Below are 17,213 nucleotides of genomic sequence, written 5' to 3'. Positions count from 1 at the left end.
GCCGTTTCCTTCTGCAGGGGATCTTCCTGACCCAGAGATCGAACCTGGGTCTCCTGCATCACAGACCGATTCTACCGCCTGAGCCACCAGAGCAGCCCTACCTTCTTCTACCAAGGTCATTATCCTTCCACTGTGACCTGCCCTTGGAAGAGAGCAAACTTTTTGCTATTATCTTTTTCCCCCAGCTCCTGGAATTGGCCCATCCTCAGGCAGCTGGTACCTGAAAACACTTTGTTGACAAGACTCGTGTCATCAAAGGATTGTTATGATATCATCAGAAGGAGAAGAGCAAATGTGAATGTGATGAAGGAGAAGAACAAACGTGATAAAGAACGGTAGATTGACTTAACTGCACCTGGGTGAGCGGACCCAAGATTGGTTTGTTAACACTTACATCACAGTTCATACAGACTCATGAGAGTAGAGACACATTGCTTAGAACACCAGTTACATAGCAAGACTCAATAACTCTTTCCAGAATAATAACACACCCACGCACACACACCCACGCACACACACCCACGCCCACACACACACATACACACACAGGAAAAGTCTTCTGTGTTTAAGCCCTCTCTGAAACTGCTGCTTAAGAATTTACTTTTTACATGGGCTAAATACTTTTTTACACTCACTGATGATAGTAGAGAAAATATTTGGTATGTCTACTGTAGCAAAAAAGGGAGGATATGTCACCTACATTTTTCTTATACACATTTTTGAGTACTGTGGTCCTCCCTATGGGAATTTAACCTCAGAATTATAATGTGAGGATGAAAGAGATAATTGAAATAGTGTAAAAAATTTCATGTTGCCTTTCTGGAGAATGTAACAGCATTTTCTAAAATGATGTATTACGACACATGCCCTTGGTAATAAGGGGAATCTGCAAAAATGTTATTTCACAATATTACATCAGGGAAGAGCTCTAACTCTCCACTTTTGCCACGGGGTTTTTAAGATTGCTGTTACTGTGCTTACTTGAAACATAATCACAAATAAGAAGTGTGTGGAAACGACAGCTCTATTAACTTTATCACGTACAGTTATGTATTCAACACACTTGAAAGTGCTGCTCCCTCGTTTTCATGGTGTGCTCCCTAAAGAAACAGACTTGGAGGGAGGGCGGGGTGGAGGAGACAGAGCTGCAGTGCACTTGAACGGCACAGCCAGATACCCGCAGACCGGAGGCGGGTGACGAGGCCCTGATCAAACACTGGGTTCTCTGGCCCACACCGTGCGGAGCAGAGATGAAATAGCTAGACGCACCCCAGGCAGATGACCCAAGAGAAGGTAGAGTTAGGTCCACGAGGCTTGTCTTTGCATAATTTCCACCTCATTTAAAGCCACCCCTCACCCCACCTATTTCTCTCTCTACTCCCAGGTACTTTTCTTTGACAGCGGTAGACACAAAGGGAAGAATTCACAGAATTAAGCCTTCTTGTGATATCAGAAGGGAGAAATTATATGATGCTTTTGTAAAAAGAATGTGCCCTTTTAACACAGGATCTTGAAGATTTTTAAAAAGCTTTCAGTCTTGCTCTATGCTTTTCATCTTTGATGCTAAAATTCCAGGCTCTATGATTATTGGTTCAGGAGATATTTTCAGTCTTCCCTCAAATCTTTCTCTATGGGGTAGGCCCTTGGGCTTTGACTAGATGTAAGGTCGGCCCTGGCTCCAGAGGCTCTTTTTCAATAAAGAGAAAGTACAGATTCTCCCTCCTAAGATTTCTGTTCCTAATTAATGATAAAAACAAATAGAAAAGGAAAAGACAGAAAGTAATGACATATTGATAATGGCATATCCAGTCTGAATAGCAGTATTGAGCTGAGTGGGCCCCTGTGCTCACATGCACCCAGTCTGCAGGATGGGGTGAAGAGACTCATACAGCAGAGGAGTGCAGCTGAGTTTACATATCTGAGGACAGTTTCAGAGTACCCTAAATTCCAGGAGTGAGTTATAGCCCTGAGATTTAATGGCAAGAGTCTCTGCTGATTGATGCTATTCATTCTAACCCTGATTTCAGACAACTGCTCATACCGGACCATCTTACCTACAAAATGGCAGTATCATTTGGTTCAGCCACATACAACTGAAGGTAAGAATGGGAGTGGGAAGAAAAGGTTCACTTTCAGACTCCTTACACTTTGCAAAGTCAGTTTTGCTCCTATCACCAGTCTCTCATTTGTGGATGTACAAATTCATATTTATTTTTTATTTTACTTTTGGCTGTGCTGGGGTTTAGTTGCTATGTGGGCTTTCTCGAGTTGCAGGGGGCAGGGTGGGGGCTACTCTTTAGTTGCAGTGTGTGGGCTTCTCATTGCGGTGGCTTCTCTTGTCATGGAGCACGGGCTCTAGGCATTCAGGCTTCAGCAGTTGCAGGATTTGGGCTCAGCAATTGCAGCTACCCAGCCCTAGAGCACAGACAATCGTTGTGGCACACGGGCTTAGTTCCTCTGAGGCATGTGGGATCTTCCTGGACCAGGGATCGAACTCATGTTTTGGCAGGAAGAGTCTTTACCACTGAGTCACCAGGGAAGCCCAGTACAAAGCCATTTTATACTTTGGCCCATGTCTCGACAGGAAAGAACTTTGATGCTCTCAGAATAACTGGGCCTCTGGCTCCTCCTTCAGTGATTGTTGTCTAAGTGTCAGTTTTACCAACAAGGATGCATACAAAGCCCTGGCTGGTTTCTATAAGAAATCCACAAACACCAAGCATCTGAATTTTAAAAAGCTCTATTGAAAAACTTGGGAACCTTAGGGAGTAGCCTCCTGCCATCTGAATGGTCTTCTTTATCTCACCATCCCCCACCCCCACCATTTCCTGTTCCTTTTCCTGCTCCTGTGGTCTCCCTTGAAAGCCTGCTCCACACCTATCTCCTTGAATGGTATCAGTTCAACTCGTCCTGGCTTCTCATCTCCCAATGTCCATGTTTTCATCTGTTAGGTCAATGGCAAAACAATGCAACAGGATCTACTCTCTCAAAATGCAGTTTGGGTTATCAACACATGGTTCAACACACCTTTATAGACTATTCATAGGTGCTAGCAGGTAGGGTACCACATTAAGCAATGGATCCAAAATGCCTCATGGCGGAGAAATTCAGTCTGGTTGGATAGGTAGACATTTCATCAAAAAAGCAACTTGGTCAAGGGACAGAGAATAAGTGCTCTATGACAACACTTTTTTGAGCCAGACTGACTGAGAAAAAAATATGACAGGATATATGTATTTTACTGAAAAGATGCATAGAATAAACTCCTTACTTTAAATGAAACAACAGGAAATCCAAATAGCCCCTCTAAAACGAATTCATATATATATATATATATATATATATATATACACATATACACACACACACACTAATTATGACTTACACATTTGAATAAAGTAAATGCTGATAGAATTCTGGTTGAAAAAAATTATTTGTTTTTCTAATGGTCACCTAAGATGAAAAATATCTTTAAAATGCAATACTCAGTTCCCACTAGAAGATGAGGTAGCAGAGAGTGATACAGCAGAATGGAGACCTAAATGTTAGATGATTTTATATATGAATCACTTTCCTTAAAGCTATCAGGAAGTCTAAATATACCACTAAATTTAAGCTTCCGATGATACAGATCTTGCAACTGGCACGGAGGTTAACCAAACCACTTCACTCAGGAACATACAAATGACAGGGATTCTTTTATTTGCTCCCGAAGAGCAAAGCTTATACTGCTAGATCCTCTAAGCAAAAGAAATGCTTAGAGAAGGAAGAAAGCTTAGAGGGTTTTGTTTTTTTTTTTTTTTTTCCCCACCCTGGCCTGGGTACATGTGAGAATCCCCTGGGAAGTTTTTAAAATGCTGGATCCTGGGGCATCACCTCTATCAATTTGGATCTAAATGCTTTGACATAGAATCCAGCATTTTTTTTTTTTTAAGTGTCCCAGGTAAGTAAGTTCTTAAGAATTACAGATTCTTGGACTCTATTCCTGAGTGTTTCCAATTCAGTTGATCTGAAATGACTTCTAGGAATCTTGGTTCTAAAACGTGTCCCTAGAACTTTTGTGCTTGGACAGGTTTTAAAAACCACTGATCTAATGCAAAACTGCAGAAACTGGAGTTAGTTGGTTCCAAAATCATAAACCTAGTACAAGTACAGAGGGGTCAAACTATAATGTACTGGGGATCCTTCTGCTGTGGGACAAAGGCTGGCTTAGGGTCCCTGAAGGCCTCATGATTTCCTGGGTTACCCAGAAAGTAATGTTCATAACACTATGAAGTGTGAGTAAACCTCCCCTCCTTGAACTCTCAGCTCTAGAAATGTACGACTTCTCCATTCCCACATAAGGGGAGACAAGTCTATCTCCCCCTCGAAAAGCATGCCCACAGTAAATAGCCAGATAAATAGTCATTAAAGTATATCTCAGTGATTGACTTTAAATAAAGTGTGGGCATTTCACTATACTCATTGCATCAACTGAGAACGATATAGTGGGCTGTCAGGAAAGCTGTCATCTCAAAAGCTAAGTGCAACAAAAGAGATTTTACACAGAAGAGGCCATTGAGAGTTTTGACACTGACACCAGACAGAGGGTAATCCTCTGATGAATTCTGTTGAAAGGTGAAACAGAACTTAACATTATAAACTCAATAGGACAAAATAGTAAAACTACAACATAAACACACCATTGGCCCATAGTATTATTTGGAAGTAAAGGCAATCTAACTTCATAAATATCACAGTGGGGTAATCATCAAAAATGTTATAAATACATAAATATTGTGTAATAATATAGGCAAAGAGAAAAATAAGATTTTACATATGCACACTTGGTGCTTATTCATTAGAAAGAACAGAGACTTCCCTGGCAGTCCAGTAGCTAAGGCTCTGCACTCCCAATGCACAGGGTCCAGTTTCAATCCCTGGTCAGGGAACTAAATCCCATGTGCTGCAACTGAGATCTGGCAGAGCCCAGCCAAAGAAAAAATTCACATAACTACAGTATAACAGAAACACAAGGGTTTTCAGAGATTCAACTGCTCATCAGCCCAACAGATCAAATGACAACTGTGGTGAAGTTTAAGATTTGCAATGAGTATGATCCGATCCAGCTAGACTAAGGGTTAGGGTGTTGAATGACCTAACTACATTAATTCTTTAACTAATAGCTACATAAACATGGGAAAGTCACAAAATTTTCAAGTCTCCATTTCCTCATCTATGACATGAGTGAACTGAACTTGGTCTCAGAAATTCTTTGGTCCAGTTATGCAAATGTATATCACTCTATTTTAGTAATTTATTAAGCAAAGATGACAATCTGCCTGCCAATGCAAGAGACACAAGAGATGCAGGTTCAGTTCCGGGATCAGGAAGATCCCGTGGAGAAGGAAATAGCAACCCACTCCAGTATTCTTGCCTGGAAAATTCCATGGGCAGACTTTAGTCTGGCAGGCTAAAGGCCATAGGGTAGAAAAAGGGTCAGACTTGACTGAGCATACATGTACACGCACAAAGATGACAACATCTTTAGCTGCATTGACCCACTCAGCAGGTGGCCTATAGAAACCTGGAGGAACTCAACTATCAGGAAATGTTTCTGGTGTCCTGAAAGAGAAAGAAAAACCACAAGATAGAATTTAGACTACTAGATGACTCAGGGAAAAGACAGAAGAACATAAGTCTTTCTGACTAACATGCCTATAAGTGGGGTTTTAATCATGACCACATAATATGCTGACAGTGTGCCTCATGAAGGAAGCAGATATGAAAAAAAAATACTCAGGGGACCAATCATCACTGTTTCCATTCATCTGGCATGACAGAGGAAACCGCTATTAAGGAGAGTTTCATTCAGTACAGTGATAATACTGTCTTTAAAATGGAAATCAGAACCTAGAGTAACAGGATCTTTTTAGGTTGACTGCATCTCTCAGAAGAGTGGTTTGCACATGTCACATCTTCAACACAAGTTAAATATTTCATTTTATCAAGAAACCTACTGGGAGAAACATCCCACCTTCAGAGATTCTACTGATGACAGTATTGTGGATAATACCATATCAAACTGAAGCACCACAAGACAACATACCACACAATGTATGTTGCTCAGTGTAGTTTGTTTTTAAATCTTCATTTATTTGCAGCTATTGTGACTCTCTGGAAAAACTATAGATGGTCTCAAATATCTTCTTATTCTTTGGTGGTTTTCTGAATGAACAGTGCCTCTAATCCTTTTGCTCAACACGAACAAAAGAAATCTTTTCAGTTATGATTAAGTAATGGTGTGAAATTCTTATGATTACATTAATGCATTTAAGTATACAGTTAAAACTTAATTTATTGGTCATACTTCTATTTAGAGAATAAAATAGGACACTTAGTGTTCAATGAGAAACAATGGGTTTCAACTTGTAAATAACTGAAATAAATCCCAATCTGATTTTACTTACTGCATTCCTTCCCAGTGGGCTTAATTTAAACACCTCTACGCTTTGAAAAGTTTCTCCTGTATGCCTTTTTCATTGAGAAGGTAAAATCTATATCTTAAAGTGTTCCTTCATAAAGTCTATGCATAACAGAACACAAAGGAAAATCATAAACTCAATTCAATAATTGAATGCATCTGCAGGTTTCTTAGCGTCCAACAGAGTTGTCAACACATTCTAATTCATTAGGGTTTTTTGTTGCTGTTGTTCCTCCTCCTCCACAGATTTCTGAGTGAACTGTTGAGTTCAAATCTTCTGTTAAAATGGTACAGCTACCCTTTAATAGTTTTAAAAAAAATCATGTCTTGGTAAAAAGACTTAAGAATAAGTTAAAAAAACACCACTACTGCTGTATTAGTCTTGCTTGGGGGCACAGAATCTGTTGGTGATCAAATATTTTTTTTAAAAAACCGATGGCTTGCTCCGGATTATTTTTGTGGCTCACATGACAAATTCTATTTCCGAAGTATAAATCCACCATTTATTTTCATTGATGAATTACATTTCATTCAAGAGTTAGGTTTCTTGCAATAAATATTAACATAATGTGGGAAGAGCTTATAATTTTCCAACTGACTGGGAAGCCTTGACATCCAAATGCTGCACTGAAATTGTAGAATAACTCATTAGGAAATATGCAACAGCAGTTTCAAGATTTACAACAAATACATTGGTGGTGTTCTAAAAATTAATATTAAGCTGCCATGCTTGGCTTAATTAGTTTTCTTCTTCATTTACAAAGCATATCTGTCTGGTTTTATGAACTTGGTCTCCAGTCCCCTCTCCTACAAACGTGTTTAATTAAAGTTTAACAGCTGTGTATGCTTTGGAAACAGAATAATGATTTTTCTCCTTTGAACTACTTAATCCTTTCCTAAAATATGATCCTCTTGAATATATATTTAAAAAGCAATGGATGTGTAATCATCTACCACGAGAAAAACACTGACAGCTTAGGGTATAAGCACCATGTATTCAGTGAGTAGGCTGTATTCACTGAGAGAGTAATTTGCAAGCCAGAAAATGCAAGGCCCACAGTAGATCTCTTTCTTCAAAAATGAAATGAGAGCTACACAAAACAACAGAGAAAATTAAATAAATAAGCAGGAGATAAAACATACTATGAAATGGAATATTTATTGGATTTGGCAAAATTTCTGCAATGTATATTGTATGACTCTACACATCCAATACCCAAGAAGTCTGACTAATAAGGTGACACCAGCTATTTTGAATTGTTATCACTTTATCACTACACATGCACGTGTTTATGAAATAATTATATAGGTGTGTGTATAACATAAATTTCTAAAATGAGCAGAATTAAAGGACAAATAGACATGATGAACCTTTGAGCAGTACACCTTAACATGTGAGATTAAAAAATAATAATTATACAAAAATCTGTTCAGCTATCAGTAGCAAATGCCTACAGTTTCACACTATCAGCTTTCTTTCCTTCAAGTGCTCTTACGCAACATATGGACCTGACCGCAGTCTAGGGAAGCATCACAAGTATTGTCAGGCCCTTCTAAAAGATGCTTAAAAAGAGTCTGACTTAACCTTGTGTTCAATCGCTCAGTTGTGTCTGACTCTCTGCGACTCCGTGGACTGTAGCCCTCCAGGCTCCTCTGTCCACAGGATTTCCCAGGCAAAAATACCTGAGTGGGTTGCCATTTCCTCCTCCAAGGGATTTTCCTGATCCAGGGATCGAATCTGCGTCTCCTGCACCGGCAGGCAGATTCTTTACCATCTGAGCCACCTGACTTAACTGTAGACCCTGCTATTATGCTCTATTTGTGATGCATATTCAATTCATGTGTGTCGAATAGGCACACTGATCAGAGCAAAGAGAATTCATTTACAAGAGAACTCTAAAGGTGGCTTTAGTAGAGTCTGTTATGGGGAAGAATATATGTTGCCCACTCCCGAGGAATGGCTGTATACACAGCCCTGCTAAGAACAGGCGTGGCCCTGTGACTCATTTTGGCTAATGACACGTGGGTGGAAATGATATGTGCCTCTTCCTAACAGAAACCTTCAGGTCCATCCTATGGTTGCACCATGCTTTCTTTTCCATCTCCCCTGTGACTCTAAATACCCTGTCAGCCTGTGTCCCTAAGGGAAGGAAATATGGATCAGGGCTTCACACAGCCAATGGCAAACCGAGTGAGAAAAAAAAAAAAAACTTCTATTACAATAAACTGTTGAGATTTGGAGGTAGTTTTGTTATCACTGGGTAAGTCAGCATAAGATGACTGACACAGGGCCTGTGTAAGCCTTTTCAATAATGAACAGGCACATCCTCATACCCCTTGCTAGGCAGGGACAGGCCCCTGCGGCACTGATGCTGCTGGAGAGAGTAAAGGAAAACAGATGGCTGGGATTCATGTTCCTCACCATTTGCTTTCCTTAACCTTCAGCAACATGAAAAACTAATGTTCAGCAATTTAGAGAGCTTGCATTTTTAAAGATAAAGGGTTGGGATTGATGCTAATTGGACTGAGCTGAAAAATTTCCAGAATAAATAGAATCATTTCACAGAGCAAGATGCAGGACTGAAGTTTTATAAATATTGCACAGAGCCTTCTGTAGTCATTACGTATGACAAATCCTTATTGAGAATGTGTCTTAAGGCACTCGATTTCTTAAGACTGGACTCTGCTAGATGCTGGGCTCCAGGAATGACATGTTGCCCTTGACTTCAGGGAGTTCACAGGCAGAAAGAAACATGTTCAAATGGCTGTAATACAATTAGATGAATTTTACACATGTCGGATCAATAAAGTACTATGGCAAGAAAGAAGAGGACAGTCATTTCTGTCAGAAAAAGGGTACAGGATTTCATTAAATGGATCGAGGATGGAGAAGGGTCTGCTGAGCACAGGAGATTATGTGAGCATATGAAGAGAAGTATTGCAATTTTTAAAAGTTTGGAATAGTACAGCTTTAGCACACAGTGTGTGTGTGTGTGTGTGTGTGTGTGTGTGTGTGTGTGTGTGTGTGTGTATGCTTATAGAGCCATCCTCTTCCTCTTAACTGTTCCAGAGTGTTTCATTTCATGACTGTACCATCACAACCTTAACTCTACTGATGTGCATGTGGAAGGCTATAGTCCTTTGCTGTTATAAACAATGATGCCTTGGACACACTCCTTTCCACTCAAGTGCAAGTCCACCTCCAGATGAATTCCTAGAAGTGGAGTAGAAGTTACCCAGACAAAAATAAAACAAAGGGAACAAGACCAAAGGCAGGGTGCTTTCTGCAAAGGCAATGGTCTGTGAAAAGGTGTCTAATTGCCAAGAAACCTCAAACTACCAGGGTGGTTAGAACATACTGGAGAGAATGCAGCTGGAGAGACACTAACAGATCATCAGGTCATGAGGCGGCAGTCAAGCTGTGCTCCTGAGTGTGGGAGTCATAGCAAGACTTTGTTGTTCTGTTGCTAAGTTGTGTCTGACTCTTTGCAACGCCATGGACTGCACCCCGCCTGGCTTCCCTGTCCTTCACCATCTCCCGGAGTTTGCTCAAACTCATGTCCATTGAGTCAGTGATGCCATCCAACCATCTCATCTTCTGTCATCCCCTTCTCCTCCTCCTTTCAATCTTTCCCAGCATCAGGGTCTTTTCCAAAAATGAGTTGGCTCTTCACAAGACTAATATTTTAATAAAATCATCCCGGTGGAAGTGTGGGGGGTGAATGCTGCTGCTGCTAAGTTGCTTCAGTCGTGTCCGACTCTGTGCGACCCCATGGACTGCAGCCTACCAGGCTTCTCCGTCCATGGGATTCTCCAGGCAAGAACACTGGAGTGGGTTGCCATTTCCTTCTCCAATGCATGAAAGCGGAAAGTGAAAGTGAAGTCGCTCAGTCGTGTCCGACTCTTAGCGACCCCATGGACTGCAGCCTACCAGGCTCCTCCATCCATGGGATTTTCCGGGCAACAGTACTGGAGTGGGGTGCCATTGCCTTCTCTGTGGGGGGTGAATAGGCAAGGCTAAAATAAGGTAATCAGGATACAGGTGCAGTTATCTGGCATGGGTGGGGGGACAAAGGCCTAGTAACCCATCCTTTAGACACAATCAAAGAAGGTTCTCCGTTGCTTGTCTCCTGTGCTTTTCCCTTTTGAGCACATCCAAGGTCAATGTCTCAGATGCCTCAGCATAAAGCAACAGCTGTAGGGAATGATGGGCACTGGGATCCACCCCTCCACCCTGGGAGGGGGAAAGATTCTTCCAGTGCTAATAAGTCTACAAAAGTTAGGTATGGACTGAATCCTTCTTTCCTACAAAAATTATCTAGTATAGAATTTAAGAGCTAGAATATATGCCAAAAATCATTTGGTCTTATTTAGTCCAAGAATCCTCAAATGTATTTAAGTCATTTTCATCTTCCTAAAGGTTGAAATCCTACAGAAAGCATTACAAATAAAGGGGGAGTGAGTTCCTAAAACCTGACACTGATGTTCTCATCTGGAGAGCACTCTTTGAGAAACATTCTATTAGAAAATTGCCATTCTCCATATGGTAACGGTGTTACCTATAGAATGTACCTAGATATATGTATGTTGTTGTTCAGTCACTAAGTCATGTCCAACTCTTTGCAACCCCATGGACTGCAACACGTCAGGCTTCCCTGGCCTTCACCATCTCTCAGAGTTCGCTCAAATTCATGTTGACTGAGTCAGTGATGCCCTCCAACCATCTCATCCTGTCACCCCCTTCTCCTCCTGCTCTCAATCTTTCCCAGAATCAGGGTATTTTCCAGTGAGTTGGCTCTTCACATCAGGTGGCCAAAATATTGGAGCTGGAGCTTCAGCATCAGTCCTTCCAATGTTGACTTCCATGTTGTCCAAGGGACTCTGAAGAGACTTCTCTAGCACTACAGTTAGAAAGCATTAATTCTTTGGTGCTCAGCCATTTTGATGGGTCAACTCTGACATCTGTACATGACTACTGGAAAAACTATAGCCTCGACTATTAGGATTTTTATTGGCAAAGTGATGTCTCTGCTTTTTAATATGTTGTCTAGGTTTGCCATAGCTTTTCTTTCTATTTTTTTCCCATCTATTTGCCATGAAATGATAGGACCAGATGCCATGATCTTAGTTTTTTGAATGCTGAATTTTAAGTCAGCTTTTTCACTCTCTTCTTTCACCTTCATCAAGAAGCTCTTTAGTTCCTCTTCGCTTTTTGCCAGTCAGTTCAGTTCAGTTCAGTCATTCAGTTGTGTCTGACTCTTTGCAACTCCATGAACCGCAGCATGCCAGGCCTCCCTGTCCATCACCAACTCCCGGAGATTAGCCAAACTGATGTCCATTGAGTCGGTGATGCCATCCAACCATCTCTTCCTCTGTAGTCCCCTTCTCCTCCTGCCCTCAATCTTTCCCAGAATCAGGGTCTCTTCAAATGAGTCAGCCCTTCACATGATGTGGCCAAAGTATTGGAGTTTCTGCTTCAACATCAGTCCTTCCAATGAACACCCAGGACTGATCTCCCTTAGGATGGACAGGCTGGATCTCCTTGCAGTCCAAGGGACTCTCAAGGGTCTTCTCCAACACCACAATTCAAAAGCATCAATTCTTTGGCACTCAGCTTTCTTTATAGTCTAACTCTCACATCCATACATGACTACTGGAAAAACCATAGCCTTGACTAGAAGGACCTTTGTTGGCAAAGTCAAGTCTCTGCTTTTTAATATGCTGTCTAGGCTGGTCATAACCTTCCTTCCAAAGAGTAAGCATCTCTTAATTTCATGGCTTCAATCACCATCCACAGTGATCTTGGAGCCCCAAAAATAAAGTCAGCCACTGTTTCCCCATCTATTTCCCATGAACTAATGGGACCAGATGCCATGATCTTAGTTTTCTGAATGTTGAGCTTTAAGCCAACCTATTCACTCTCATCTTTCACTTTCATCAAGAGGCTCTTTAGTGCTTCTTCATTTTCTGTCATAAGAGTGGTGTCATCTGCATATCTGAGTTTATTGATATTTCTCCCTGCAATCTTGATTCCAGCTTGTGCTTCATCCAGCCCAGTGTTTCTCATGATGTACTCTGCATATAAGTTAAATAAGCAGGGTGACAATATACAGCCTTGACGTACTCCTTTCCCAATTTTGAGCTAGTCCATTGTTCTATGTCTGGGTCTGTGGCTTCTTGATCTGAATACAGGTTTCTCAGGTTCTCTCAGGAGGCAAGCAAAGTGATATAGTATTTCCATCTCTTTAAGAATTTTCCAGAATTTGTTGTAGTCTACAGAGTTAAAGGCTTTAGTGTAGACAATGAAGCAGCAGTAGATTTTTTTTTTTTTTCTGGAATTCCCTTGCTTTTTACTATGATCCAACGGATGTTAGCAATTTGATCTCTGTTTCCTCTGCCTTTTCTAAACCCAGCCTGTACATCAGAAAGTTCTCAGTTCACATACTGTTGAAGCCTAGCCTGAAGGATTTTGAGCATTACCTTGCTAGCGTGTGAAGTGAGAGCACTTGTGCGGTAGTGTGACATGTGTATGTGCTATGAGCTGTGCTAAGATGCTTCAGGCATGTCTGACTCTTTGTGACTCAATGGACTGTAGCCCACAAGGTTCCCCTGTACCTGGGATTCTCCAGGCAAGAATACTGAAGTGGATTGCTGAGCCCTTCTCCAGGGGACGTTCCTGACTCAGGGATTGAACCTGCATCTCTTACGTCTCCTGCATTAGTAGGTGGTTCTTTACCACTACCACCACCTCTTCTACAAAACCATGTTTCTAGATTTTTAAAACTTTAAAATATTGAAGAAACATTTTGTAAACTTTAGAGTGAACTCTCATTTCTCTGTATTTGTTAAACTCATAGATTAGCATTTTTGCACCAACTACTCACAGTAGACAAATGTGTAAAATTATTTCAGAGAATTCAATTTCTAAAGTTCTATTTTGGGACTTATAATTGTCAAAAATAAGATGAAATGACTTAAAAAGACTTACGTCCTTAAATTATCTATGAGAATGAATTAAACTAAATGGCAAATGAAATGTTTGATCTAAATATGACAAGGAGCTAACATACATAAAATATTCAAACTGAGAAGAAAACACTTAATACCTTTGTGAAATGAACAATTCTGGTAAAGACAGCTCTTAGAAAAAGAAATTAAAGGTTAATAATTACATAAAATTATATCCTAATTAGCAATAATAATACAAATGAAAACAGCGATAACATTTTTTCACCTTTTTTGGTAGTAAAGACTAAAATTATGTTAATACTGCTGACTCAAGGCATAGTGAAATTTTCATACCTCGTTAGTGTGAGAATGTGAAAAGTGAAACTTTCATACAAATTTTGTTATCATATCCTCCTTGCCCTCCTCTACATTATTACTAAGGGTGTTGCAAGTTTTAATAAAAAAAAGCATTATTTTTTGAAAGTCCTATGAGAATACTAGAGTTCAGAAACATTATAAAGTTAGGAGTCATTTCAATTCCCATCATGCAGTAAGCATACTCTTGATTTTAATGATAGTTGTATTAGATTTAGAATTCAGGCTTGATTTACATAATCCCCCAAAGATTTCCCAGAAATCCATTAAAGGTCACCTTAGTTTCCCGTATATATACCAAATTCTAATCCGCTCATTTGCTCCCACTTCTATTATCTTATTCCATGCTTTTGTAAACCTTACTGCTTATTATGGTTTCATCTCAAATAGAAAATCTTTCAGTTTGGCTTTCCATCCTACTAAACTCCATCCCAGTATGTATTACTTGCTCCTCTTCATGTTAGAGTAAAAGATTAAATAGTCATTTACTTTTTGATGTATGTAAAATTGAAATTTGGACTCCAGAAATGTTCCTTGGAATTATCAATACACCTGGAGGTTCAGCAGTGTGAGACTCACTGTTTATCACTGCCTGCTCCAGGCTGCATATTAAAATCAGGAATCACACAATAGTCAGGGTGTAGAATTTATTTCTGTAATAAACAAAGTAGAAAATCTCTTGGGTTCCCAGGTGACCAGTTGTGGAAGCCTGAAGTTAATGACTTGCTATTCATCATAAACCAAACCTAAAACTTTCATCATACAATTTCCTCTTCTGAAAGAAAATAACAATTGTCAGTCCCTTAATAATGAAGAAATTTTTAATTATTTTTACTCTGATTCTCATTTGAATCATAACAAGGATGATCAATTTCAAAATCTTATTAGTTCTGCTAGCCTGAACCATTCAGATTCTTATGTAGGATCACTTTCCAGGAGGGAAAAAAAAAAAAACAGAAGATTCCTTTTATAACAAGCAATTTACAATTAATATTTATGTTAACAAATATTTTCAAGTTGTATAAAACTGTGTAGACTTTAATTTCAAAATCGACATTTTAAGTATGGGAATAATTACTGCTTGTACCTAAGATGCTATTGTATACATAAGTGCCTATCATAATGACTTAGATAACATTTGAATATTTTCATTACACAGCGAAATAAATTGAGGAATAAAATTACTTAAAGGAACAGAACCTCTAGGTTATATCAGCTCCTTCCTCTCTGGACTCTCAGTTTAATCCAGCGTAGGCAGATTGAGCTAAAATAAAAGCCTCAGGTACACCTGTGGCGGATTCATTTCGATATTTGGCAAAACTAATACAATATTGTAAAGTTTAAAAATAAAATAAAATTTAAAAAAATAAATACATAAAAGCCAAAAGATAGCTGGACTTCTATGCTGGGCTTCTAAGAGGAGACAAAAATAGGATGAGGGTAATATTTGGATACTGAATTTTTCCAAGTGCAGGGCTGTTCCTTTTGTATTAAAAGAAACTATTTGGGCAATACAATTTATACTACTCTTTTATGAGCATTGTGACTGCTCCCCAGTAAAGATGGTTTGCAGGGTTCTTATAGGATAATAACTTTTCCCCATCCAGATCAAGACAAATATCTTCATTGTCCAGGTGCACTCATGCGACTTCTAGCAATTCAGCAAAGATCTCGGAAGAGCAGCTCAGTATTTTCTCTCCTACTGTCCTTTGATTCAACTAACATATAACCAAAGAACCCATGGATTTTAGGCTAATTCTTCTCTTCTATTTAAAGTATTGGCCAAGACTAGAAGTAAGTTTTGTAATTTTTATTGATTTCCAAGTTATGAGAATAAAAGTAGGCAACACAGACCAAGGATTGGCGAACTATGACCTATGGGCCAAATCTAGGCCAACATCTGTGTTTGTGAATAGATTTTTATTACAGCATTCATTTTGTGGATCATTGAGAGTTGTTTTCTTGGTACAATATCAGTGTTGAGTACTTTTGACAGAGACAGTGTGGCTTGCAAAGCCAAAACTATTATGGGCCTTTGACAGAGAAAGTATACTGATACCTACTATAGTACAATAAGAAACAAATATCAAAATTATGAAATATCTTGCCAACAGGTAACAGTGTACAAAAAAAAAAGCAGGTCAAGATCCTAAAGATAAGGTATAAGATGAAGTCTTTCAGTCGTATAGCCAACCTGGGAGTACGTGAATGGAAAGTTTTAAAAGTGATTTTTCTTCCAACTCTTGGATTCACAAAATATGGTGCTATATCTTAGTCTAGCAGCACAATCAAATTATTTCAACAAAGATAAAAAAAACAATAAATCTAAAATGGGCAAGACATTCTTCTAAGCATTGGTTTAGCTCTGCGCTAATCAAATTATATCTATTATTTCATGTAGAAAGTTAAATCACATTACATTTTGATAGCATGTTAAAACTCATAAGAGAGGATTAGTACATACACTAATTTACCTCATTTGGTCTTCACAATAACCCTGGAAATAGGTTTTTTTGAAAAACCAAAACTCAGAGAAGTCAATAACTTTCCCAAGGTTACACAGCTTGGAAGAAAACAGAGCTGCCATTGGATCTCTTATCATTTTAGTTCGAGTGTAACATTCTTTCCACTTTATCATGCGACCTCTATGGTTTTTAGGCATTTTAAAGACACTTTGAGATGAAAAAAATTAATAAAAACTTTAGAGCATCCACAACTAATTAAATCAACATATCAAACACATCTGCTTCCTACATGAAATTCTTCCTGCAAACATTTTAAAAGAGAAACCATGGTCAAAGTTAAGTTTAAACAAGGTTAGCTGAAATCTCACAAAAATAGAAGAGCTACCCATTCCATAATTATTAAGTAATTATCCAGGTCGAAATATTCTTGAATCTTCCTGGCATGCTTCTTAAGCTTAGTTAAAAAGGTATTTTAAGACAATCTTTTTAGTTTCCTACTGAGATAATTATACTTATATGTCTTTTCAAAATATTTGACAGACTTATATTATTGTGAGCAAAGGAAAAAAAAAAATCAATATTTCGTTCAAAGAAGTGTACAAAAGTTAGCATTTCTCTCTATTTTAACTGGGAGTCCACAACTTCAGAAAGTAATACTCCTAAGAAATGTAATTAAGCTAGCAGCAAAGAAGGCTAATACACTGATCACTGATAACTCCAGCCAGCTTTAAATGTGATACACTTCCTGTTAGGAAGAATCAGATTTCAGAAGAGCACTTCACATAACCTACCTGTACTGGGTAACTGGATGAGGCTAATGGCAGAAATGAGGAGCAAAGTCCCAAAGCCAGCTCAAGTAGAGAGAACAGGAGCTTAGTGCAAAGCATAGTTAGAAACTGACTACTGTCTTCGAGAGAGAAGCAAGGAGATGTGGACTAGGATGGAGCCACATCACAGCATCC

General features: G+C 39.1%; 1 protein-coding gene and 1 long non-coding RNA gene across 3 annotated transcripts in view; one reads left to right on the top strand and one right to left on the bottom strand.

Moving 5' to 3' along the window:
* The window catches only part of IMMP2L (inner mitochondrial membrane peptidase subunit 2), a 963,981-nt gene that overhangs the window by 276,047 nt on the left and 670,721 nt on the right, over nt 1–17,213 (bottom strand). The window lies entirely within an intron of this gene.
* LOC133246124 (uncharacterized) overlaps nt 137–17,213 on the top strand; it is a 44,339-nt gene continuing 27,262 nt past the window's right edge. The window contains exons 1-2 of the long non-coding RNA XR_009735917.1: nt 137–359; nt 2,028–2,099. This is a non-coding gene — a long non-coding RNA (uncharacterized LOC133246124). The remainder of the gene's footprint in view (nt 360–2,027; nt 2,100–17,213) is intronic.

The sequence above is a fragment of the Bos javanicus genome, chromosome 4, assembly GCF_032452875.1.
Source record: "Bos javanicus breed banteng chromosome 4, ARS-OSU_banteng_1.0, whole genome shotgun sequence".
NCBI lineage: Eukaryota > Metazoa > Chordata > Mammalia > Artiodactyla > Bovidae > Bos > Bos javanicus.
The sequence above is the reverse complement of the archived record's forward strand: the minus strand, read 5'-3'. Positions and strand labels throughout refer to the sequence as shown.